The sequence below is a fragment of the Myodes glareolus genome, chromosome 4 (genome assembly GCF_982192425.1).
Source record: "Myodes glareolus chromosome 4, mMyoGla1.1, whole genome shotgun sequence".
Lineage (NCBI taxonomy): Eukaryota > Metazoa > Chordata > Mammalia > Rodentia > Cricetidae > Myodes > Myodes glareolus.
In genome coordinates, this window is record NC_142029.1 from 16,355,920 (window position 1) to 16,365,850 (window position 9,931).

A 9,931-nucleotide genomic window follows, 5' to 3' on the forward strand; every position below is an offset into this window, starting at 1 on the left:
AGGGGACACAAATTGATGTTTAATCTTGAGTAACTTGATCAGATCTGGAAACAACTAAGAAACACATCTCTGCATGGCCCCAGAGTGGATAGGCAGCACCCTCCATCAGCAGCCCAGATATAAAGAGGCCCAGGGTTGGGGGCTGGAGAGATGACTCAGTGGCTAAGAGCACTGGCTGCTCTTTCAGAGGATTCAGGATTGATTTCCAGCACCCATGTGGGTGCTAACAACTGGCTGTAACTCCAGTTCCAAGAGAACCTCTGGCTTCTAGGAGCACTAGGCAAATAAGTGGTGTACAGATTTGCATGTAGGCAAAACATTCACCACAAAATAAAAACAAATATATATATATATATAGTATTGTATTCTGCCTGCAGGCCAAAAGAGAGCAGCAGATCTCATTGCAGATGGCTGTGAGCCACTATGAGGTTGCTGAGAACTGAACTCCGCACCTCTGGAAAAGAGACAGTGCTCTTAATCTCTGGGCCATCTCTGCAGCCCAGATAATTTTTTTTGGAAAATGGAAAGCATGTACATGAAGAGAAAGACATATCAGATAAAAGAAGCAGCTGTTTTTCTGCTGGGCTTCACCTCTTTTGTTTGGTTTTTGCTTTTGTGGGGCTGGTTGATTGGTTTTGAGACAGGGTATCACTGTAAACCAGGCTGGCCTGGAACTCACTCTGTAGACCAGGCTGGCATTGAACTTACAGAGATCCTATGCCTCTACTTCCCCAGTGCTTTGATTAAAGGTGTTTGTCACCACCACCCAGCATGGCACCACCTACAGGATTTTCATTGTCCTAGCCTGGGGTAGGGTCAGACTCACTGAACTTAAAAGTAAAGGGATCCAGCTGTCCCCAAAGAACAGTTGACACAGAACTGAGAGTAGAAAGGACTCTAAATGTTGGGTATACAGAACCCTCAAAAGTCCATCATCACTAAGGTGATCATGTAACTCAATGTAGGAGCTTCCCCGACTAGTCTAGAATCTTCTAAGAATAAAAGAAGGCACTCAAATATTTATATCAGGACAACAGGTGTACTCATGACTTCCTGCTGCTGGGGTAAAATAGCTGACAGAAACAGTCTGAGGAAGGAAGGTTTTCTTTGGCTCTATTGTGCTCTACCTGGCTTTCTCCCTTGTAGTTGGACCTAGACCCAGACTCAAGAGATGGTGCCAGCCACATGGCAAGTCAAATCTCTTGGAAATACATTGGAACACTCAGAGGCAGGGTTCCATGGTGATTCTACATTCCGTCAAGTTGGCCGTCAAGACTGACCACTACCACAGCATTAGAACAAGACTGTCCTAGGAAAGTAACATCGCTTTAACTGCAGCCGACAAGAGTCAGGCAGTGGAGGGCAGTGCCATCTGGGCCTGGGTCCTACCGACTGAATCTCAGTGGGTCTCTGGGCACAGAGAGGGAAGGTGCTCAGGCTCACATGTTGGCTGCCCTGGAGGGAGACTGGGTGGGAAGAGGACATAATGAGAGACAATCACAGGTTTCCACATCCACGCAAACTCCAGTCTTCCCTCCTCTTCCTCCCGCCTTCCTCTATTGTTTTTGTTCATGCTGTGCCTCCTGCCGAGGACACCAAAACCATTCCTGTGTTCCTCACATTCATTCAAGTTCCCACAGTCCCTGTGTCACCTGCCTCAGCCTTCTCTAGTTTCTGTCGCATCTATAGACTCTGCCGGGCTTTCTGTGGGGTGTGGCTCCTCTCTTCCCTGTGGAGTTAGAGATTTTTGTAGGGTCTTGTATCTTTCCTGGCTGCTGCTACCTAGCCCTCAGCAGTACTGACAAAAATCCTCCAACTGTTGACTCTACCAGGATGACTCCCAAGCTGTTTGCCTACCTCCAGTCCAGAGCCCTCACCCTCCCAATGTGCTCCTGGTATCAGTCACTCAGAAAGTCAACTAGCTTCTCACGCAAAGGCATAAACTTTGACCTTGAATTGGGTGTTAAACTCTGTGCCAAAGTCTCCAAACCTTCTGCATGTCAATTAGCCAGGGAATAGAGAGGGCCCGTTCCTTCCACAGTGGCTGTCAGCCCAGACAAGTCTTGGTGACAGTGGATGTAAGGTCCCCACTACCCCAGTGCACAGGGTCTGGGGAGATGAGGGTCTTGGCTTAGAGCCTGAGATTGTTGCTGTGCATCTTCCCTGAGAAGGAAGAGCCATAGCGTGGAAGCAGGATGCCAGAGATTTAGGCTCTGATTTCATCTGCCCCAGGTTACTGGGCCTGTTCTTTCTGTCCTCAGTTTATCCAACTGAGAAGGGAAAGAGAGACTGCCTTTATTATTAGCTCATAAAGGTTTTGGAGTCAAAAGCCTAGTAAAGGACAGGAGCCAAATGGTGGGGCTTCCTGTTTTCAGGGTGGGAAGTCTGAGAACTAGGTCTTCCAGCCATGAGGAGCAGGTTTCCACGACTCTCTGGAGCTAAGGCGTTACTAGGGACAACAGAAACAGGAGGAAGTGAGTGACTGTAGAGCAGGCTGAGGGATCTAGAAGGGTCTGGCTCCCACTTCCTGGCCAGGATTTATTTCTACACAAGCTCTTGCAGGTCTCTGGTTCTGGCTCCAAAGTGGGTACCAGGACATTTCTTAGTCTGAGTAGAGATGCAGTGAGTGGAACGGCTGTGAGGATGCTGAGGAGGCCACTCCACCTCCTATGTCTCCTGCTTGTTCTGTGGCCCAGCTCATCCCTCCCCTTCCCTTTCTCCTATTCCTCATTGCCTCCTCCTTGTTTTTATTTCTTCCAGTCTTCCTGTGTCTGCTCAGTACTCCTGGCTGGGCTACTGTTACTATGTAGCTCAGGCTGACCTGGAACTCATGAAAATCCTCTTGCTTCAGCTTCCCAAGGCTTAGGGTTATAGGTATGTACCATCATGCCCAGAACTTGTTACCTAATTATTATTGTCACATACCAGGGGCTGAATGCTATAACGCAGTTTTGGCAATCATTTCTTCCTCACAAAGACTTGTATACTTCATTAAATTTTGACATGCAGAATTTCTGCCTTGGGGCATAGAGGAAGAAGAAGGAGTTGGATGAGGATCATAGCTATGGGGTCAGACGTCCTGAGACTGGCCATGAAGAAGTGCTGGAACTGACAGCAGGTGAGCTCTAACTTGCTGTGGAAAGGATATGGGGGGGTGCATTGGTTATTGAAGACTCAAAATGGGGACTACTAGAAGCCTGGATGGGCAGACCTGGTAGATTCTTCAAGTGGTTCTGGTTTCTATCTTCAGACACCAAAGGATCTGAGCAAAAGTGGTAACAGAAAGCTTTTCACACTCTGGAAGGCACAGTGGGGAAGAAGGAGTTGACAGAGTCCAAAAGCAAAGGGGACTCCATTCTCTAGGGAGCAGTGATAGGGACCTTGATGAGACTGTGACCATGGGGCTAGATAGATGTCAGAATGAACAGAGGTGTTCTTGGTCCTGCAGTCTATTTCCAGCACAGAAGCCTGAGTAATCTTGCTCAGGATGCACACCACAGATTCTCTTCTTCCATGGTGTGGGGCTACTTCTTGCACTGGGACAAATGTCAGGAGAACACTGCCCCTTTCCACAGCCCTACCCATAACCAGTCCTCTGGAGCCACTGTTTCTAGGAGGTGTACCAGCTACAGTTGCATCCCCAGGTAGGTACTTGAGAGGCTCCATTCTTCATTCCACACTCACATCTCAGACAGCACTCACACCCCTGACAATCCCATTGCAGTTGTAAACTGACCTCTCTTTATCAGTTTTGTGTCTATTGTGCCCTTTTTTCTGCACTATTTCAGTCTCTGTGTTGTGTTTCTTATCAGCTGTCTCCCCCCGCAGAGGATAAACTCCATCAAAGGAACACTGTTAATTTTGCTCCGAGCATTCAGCGCATAGAAGGCACTTGAGAATATTTGGGCAATGCTTGAGGGTGACTTGTGAGTGGAATGACTGCTGAGGGGGTGGGTGAGTTTGGTTTTTTATTTTATTTTGTTTTCTGGCCTTGGTCCCAGAGCAGATGGCAGTGTTACTTCTGGGCTCAGGAGCTCACAGGGGAGGGCAGGTGAAGATGTTAGTTAGGAACAGGTTGAGCTGAGTTAACAAGTTTAGCTTTTCTCCTTAGACTCTTACTGAGGGAGCACCCTTAAGGGCCAAAGAGCACCTCCAAACAGCCAGCTAGGAGTGACAGGTGGTGCTGCTGGGTGTCCTTCCACTAAAAGTGTGGACACATGCTGTCAGACCTTTGCTCTCAGGCAGATGCTGAGCTTCGCACGCAAGCCTAGCCCTTTGCACTGCCTGACTTTTTCTAGTTGCACCCTTGCAAAGCCTAGACCATTTTATTTTTTTTTTTAACCAGGGTTTCTCCGTGTAGACCTAGCTGTACTAGAACCCACTCTGTAGACCAGACTGGCCCTGATCTCACAGATCCACCTGCCTCTTCCTCCTGAGTGTTGGGATTAAAAAGCCCGCACCAACACCTCCCGGCTGATTTGGGCAATCTTGTCTGACCTCTCTGGGTTACGTAACTGAAGCCCGAAAAGTAAAGCGCCTGCTCCAAACTACCGGATTGGGCTGCACTGCAGAGCGACTCTCTTGGCTGGGCACAGCCTTAGGGCAGTCAGTAAATTTGCTATGAAAGTGTGGCTCTGTTGAACTAGGAGCACTACAGCTGAGAAAAATGTGGCTTGGGGACTGAGTTTCTGTCCCCTTGCATTTCTGTCCCCTACTAGGGTACGGAGACTTCTCTATAAGAGCTCAGTCCATATGAACCCAGCCTTTCTGTGTGTGGGGAAAAACTACTGAGGAATTTTTGGCACAGAGTGCCTGCTCAACAAACAATCTCTGTCTCCCTCCATGCCCATTGAGTAGCACTAGGTGACAGGCTTCTCCTTTCCTTGCCCAGCATGGTCATGCTTTAGAAAATCTGTCCTCACCCTCAGTCTGATGGTCTATCTTTTCTTTTCTTGCCTCTCCTCTCAGCAGCTACCTAGATCATGCCTTCCCTGTATGGACTTCTAACCTTCCTGTCAGCCACAGAGCTGCTCCCGGCCATCACTACCTTCTGCCTCGGATTCTGGGTGGTCAGAGCCACAAGGACCAACGTCCCTAAAGGCCCGAAGACTCCATCAGGGCCCTGGGGCTGGCCCCTTATTGGGCACATATTGACCCTGGGGAAGAACCCACACCTGTCACTGGCCACACTGAGCAAACAGTATGGGGACGTGCTGCAGATCCGCATCGGCTCCACCCCTGTGGTGGTGCTGAGTGGTTTGGACACCATCCGGCAGGCCCTGGTGCGTCAGGGAGATGACTTCAAGGGCCGTCCAGACCTCTACAGCTTTAATTTAATCATTAATGGGCAGAGCATGACTTTCAACCCAGACTCTGGACCAGTATGGGCTGCTCGGCGGCACCTGGCCCAGGATGCCTTGATGAGTTTCTCCATAGCCTCAGACCCAGATTCTTCATCCTCTTGCTACTTGGGGGTGACGGGGGTATGTGAGCAGGGTGGTGGAATACCTCATTATCAAGTTCCAGAAGCTGATGGCAGAGGACGGCCACTTCTACCCTTATAGGTGTTTGGTGGAGTCAGAGGCCAATGTCATCTGTGCCATGTGCTTTGGTCGACGTTATGACCATGATAACCAAGAGCTACATAGCATAGTCAATCTGAGCAATGAGTTTGGGGAAGTTACTGCCTCTGGGTTCCCAGCTGACTTCATCCCTGTCCTCCGCTACCTACCTAACTCTTCCCTGGATACCTTCAAGGACCTGAATAAGAAGGTCTACAACTTCATGAAGAAGTTAATCAAGGAGCACTACAGAACATTTGAGAAGGTAGAGGCTGTGGAGGAGCAGGTGGTGGTGGGAAGCAGGTCAAGTCCAGGGCCAGAACATCACAGGCAAACTTGAAGCCAGTAGCAGGGTGCACTCCATTCTCACCAGGGCACTAGAACTTTTCTTGACTAATCCCTCTGTGCATCTGTCAGACAAAAACCACCAAATAGGAGGAGTCCTGGGTCAGTTCTTGCTGGACCAGGAAGAGTTAAAACCCTGTCTCTAGGACTCATAGTCTAAGACTAAGAGTGTCAGGCTCTGTGCCTCAAGGGTCCCGTGAGTCGGGGCCACCAGTTCTCTGAAGTAGGAAGGAGACTTGGAAGAGGCAAAGGACAGCTAGGACAGCAGCCTCAGAGTGTCAGCTCTTGCATAAAGGTGCCAATGACAGGGAGGGACCAGGCCTAGATGGAGAGGTGGGTCTAAACTTGGGTTATGTCTCACCTTATGCTCCTTTGCCTCCCAGGGCCACATCCGGGACATCACAGACAGCCTCATTGAGCACTGTCAGGACAAAAAGTTGGATGAGAATGCCAATGTCCAGCTGTCGGAGGATAAGGTCGTTAGTGTCGTCTTTGACCTCTTTGGAGCAGGTATGTGCTCTTCAGTGAATCATCCTGCGCTCAGGTGCCCGAAGCTGCCACATCCCTAACTTCTCCCTCTGTTCTGCCCTGGTCAGGGTTTGACACAGTCACCACTGCTATCTCTTGGAGCCTCATGTACCTGGTGACAAACACTAGGGTACAGGAAAGATCCAGGAGGAGCTAGGTAGGTGGTGGCTCCACTCAAAGGAGTCTATGTGCGGGGACCCTGATAAAGTCTGAGCAATCCCTTAATCCTCTTGATTCTCTGTATTCTGTAGACACAGTGATTGGGAGAAATCAGAGGCTTTGACTTTCTGACAGACCTCAGCTGCCCTATCTGGAGGCCTTCATCCTGGAGACTTTCCGACATTCATCCTTCCTTCCCTTCACCATCCCCCACAGGTCAGGCCATAGAGCTATTGGTATTTGATACTAGGCCTTAGTTAATATGCACAGCCAGTTAAGGCTCCTGAGAGAGACATGACATTAGAGACAGGGATAGATTCCCCCTGTGTCCCTGAACCTGACTAAGCTTCCTCTTTCCCCAGCACCACAAGAGATACAAGTCTGTGTGGCTTCTATATCCCCAAGGGACGTTGTGTCTTTGTGAGCCAGTGGCACATTAACCATGACCAGTAAGTTGACTGGGGCAGTGAAAACTCCTGTGTGGGCGAGGTCCATCCTCTCCTGGGCTTCAGACCCTCCTACCTCTTGGGGATTGACCTAACTGATGCGTATAAGCCCCTGAACATCTACTTCAACTCTCTTCCTCTGCTTACAGTGAACTGTGCGGTGACCCAAACAAGTTACAGCCTGAAGGTTTTCTCACCTCCAGTGGCACCCTAGACAATTGATTTCATTTTATGTGTATGAGTGTTTTTCTTGCTTGTTTATCAATTGTGTGTATGCGTGGTACCTGTGGAGGCCAAAAGAGGATATCAGATCCCTTGGGACTAGAGTTACAGATAATTGTGAGCCACCATGTGAGTGCTGGGATTGGAACTCATGTCCTCTGAAAGAGCAAGCCGGTGCTCTTAACCACAAGCCATCTCTCAAGCCCCTCATTAACATTCTTAGTTTTGTTATTCTTATTTTTCCCCTTTGGTTTTTCTAACCCTTTTCCTCATTGACTTTTTCTTGATTCTTATGAAATGTTTATGTGTATGGATTTTTTTCCTGGTTAGTGTGTTGGGGTTGGAGTGAGAGGGGAAATGAATAGCGGTTGGAGGAGGGGAAGATGCAGTTCAGGACAGCACATGTAACTAGAGGTTTCTTTCCTGTTTAATATTTCCTTAGTAACCACTCTGAGGCTAAATATTAATTACAAACTGTTTGGCCTATTAGCTTATACTTTTTATTAACTAACTTATGTATCCTAACCTATTTTTATTATCCTATATTTTGCCATGAGGCTCATAGCTTGTTACTCATATCTTACTTCTCTGGTGGCTGCTGGCATCTCCCAGACTTCACCTTCTTTTTCCCTGTGTTTTTGCTTGGATTTCTTGCCTAACTCTATTTTGCCTGGCCATTGGCCAAATCAGTTTCTTTCTTAATCAATAGTAATAAAACATACTCACAGCATACAGAAGGGCATCTCACATCATCTCCCCTTTTCTGTCTATATAAAAAGGAGGATTTTAACATTGTAAAATTATATATAGAAAAACAAGTATCAAGCAAGAGTAAAAGTCATAATATTTAGTCTATTTATATTGACAAAATTAAAAAAATACCCTTCTCCCTTCCCTCTCCCCTTCCCCCAACATCACTCCTACCCTTACCCCCACCCCCATGCTCCCAACTTTTGCCCGGCAATCTTGTTTGCTTCCAATTTCCAGGAGGATCTATATATGTTTTTCTTTGAGTTCACCTTGTTATTTGGCTTCTCTAGGCTTGTGAACTATAGACTTAATGTCCTTGGTTTATGGCTAGAGTCCACTAATGAGTGAGTACATACCATATTCATCTTTTTGGGTCTTGGTTATCTCACTCAGGATAGTATTTTCTATTTCCATTCATTTGCATGCAAAATTCAAGATGTTATTGTTTTTTATTGCTGAATAGTACTCTAATGCATATATATTCCACACTTTCTTCATCCATTCTTCTATTGAGGGGCATCTAGGTTGTTTCCAGGTTCTGGCTATTACAAATAATGCTGCTATGAACATAGTTGAACAAATGCTTTTGTAGTATGCTTGGGCATCTCTTGGGTATATTCCCAAGAGTGGTATTGCTGGACCCTGAGGTAGGTTGATTCCCAATTTCCTGAGAAACTGCCACACTGATTTCCAAAGTGGTTGCACAAGTTTGCATTCCCACCAACAATGAATGAGTGTTCCCCTTACTCCACATCCTCTCCAGCATAGGCTATCATTGGTGTTTTTGATTTTAGCCATTCTGACAGGTGTAAGATGGTGTTTCAAAGTTGTTTTGATTTGCATTTCCCTGATCGCTAAGGAAGTTGAACATGACCTTAAGTGTCTTTTGGCCATTTGAACTTCTTCTGTTGAGAATTCTCTGTTCAGTTCAGTACCCCATTTTTTAATTGGGTTAATTAGAAGGGAGAAGGGAAAGACTGGCAAGAGCTTGGGGGAGTGGGAAGCTGTAGATGGAGGAAGGGCAGATATATAGGAGCAGGGAAGAAGATATCTACATTAAGGAAGCCATTTTAGGGTTGGCAAGAGACTTGGCTCTAGAGGAGATCCCAAGTGTCCACGAGGATGTGCCCAGCTAGGTCCTTGGGCAGCAGAGAAGAGGGTGCCTGAACTGTCCTTGCCCCACTATCACACTGATGATTATCTCGAATATCACCATAGAATCTTCGTCCGGCAACAGATGGAGATAGAGACAGAGACTCTCATCAGAGCAATGGACTGAGCTCCCAAGGCCCAGTTGAAAAGCAGAAAGAGGGAGAAGATGAGCAAGGAAGTAAGGACTGCAAGGGGTTGGTTCACCAACTGAGGCAGTGTGCCTGTTCTAAAGGGAGCTCACCAAATCCAGCTGGACAGGGACTGAACAAGCATGTATTCAAACAGGACTCTCTGATTGTGACTGACAATGGGGGCTGACTGAGAAGTCATTGATAAAGGCACTGGGACTTGTTTTTATGGCATGTTCTAGCTTTTTGGGACCCTAGTCTATATGAATGCACAGCTTCCTAGGCCTGGATGTAGGGGGGAGGGCCTTGGACTTCCCACAGGGCAGGGTTCCCTGCCCTCTCTCAAGCAGGGAGGGGAAAGGAAGAGGGTGAGTGGGGAGGGGGAGGGAATTGGGAGGAGGGGAGGAAGTGTAAATTTTTGAATGGAAAAATAAAAAAATTAAAAAATGCTCTTATCATCTACTAGATCTTTGTGAGTCTAAAGTTTTATATCTGATTTGTCTTTTATCATAACTAAGAAACACTATAATTATAACTATCTAGTATTCAACTCCATCAAATACCCCTGAAGGATATAATATTACCTACATAAAAAGAAAATGCATTATAAGCAACTTCCAAAATTCTAGAAATGACAGAA

At 47.1% G+C, this 9,931-nt stretch overlaps 1 pseudogene across 1 annotated transcript; it reads left to right on the plus strand.

Moving 5' to 3' along the window:
* Positions 1–4,972: 4,972 nt before the first annotated feature.
* On the plus strand, positions 4,973–9,595 carry LOC125393258 (cytochrome P450 1A1-like; annotated as a pseudogene). Its single transcript, XR_015737658.1, has 6 exons — positions 4,973–5,826; positions 6,290–6,416; positions 6,503–6,591; positions 6,686–6,809; positions 6,956–7,042; positions 9,230–9,595. The product of XR_015737658.1 is annotated as a cytochrome P450 1A1-like (transcript).
* The last annotated feature ends 336 nt before the right edge of the window (positions 9,596–9,931 follow it).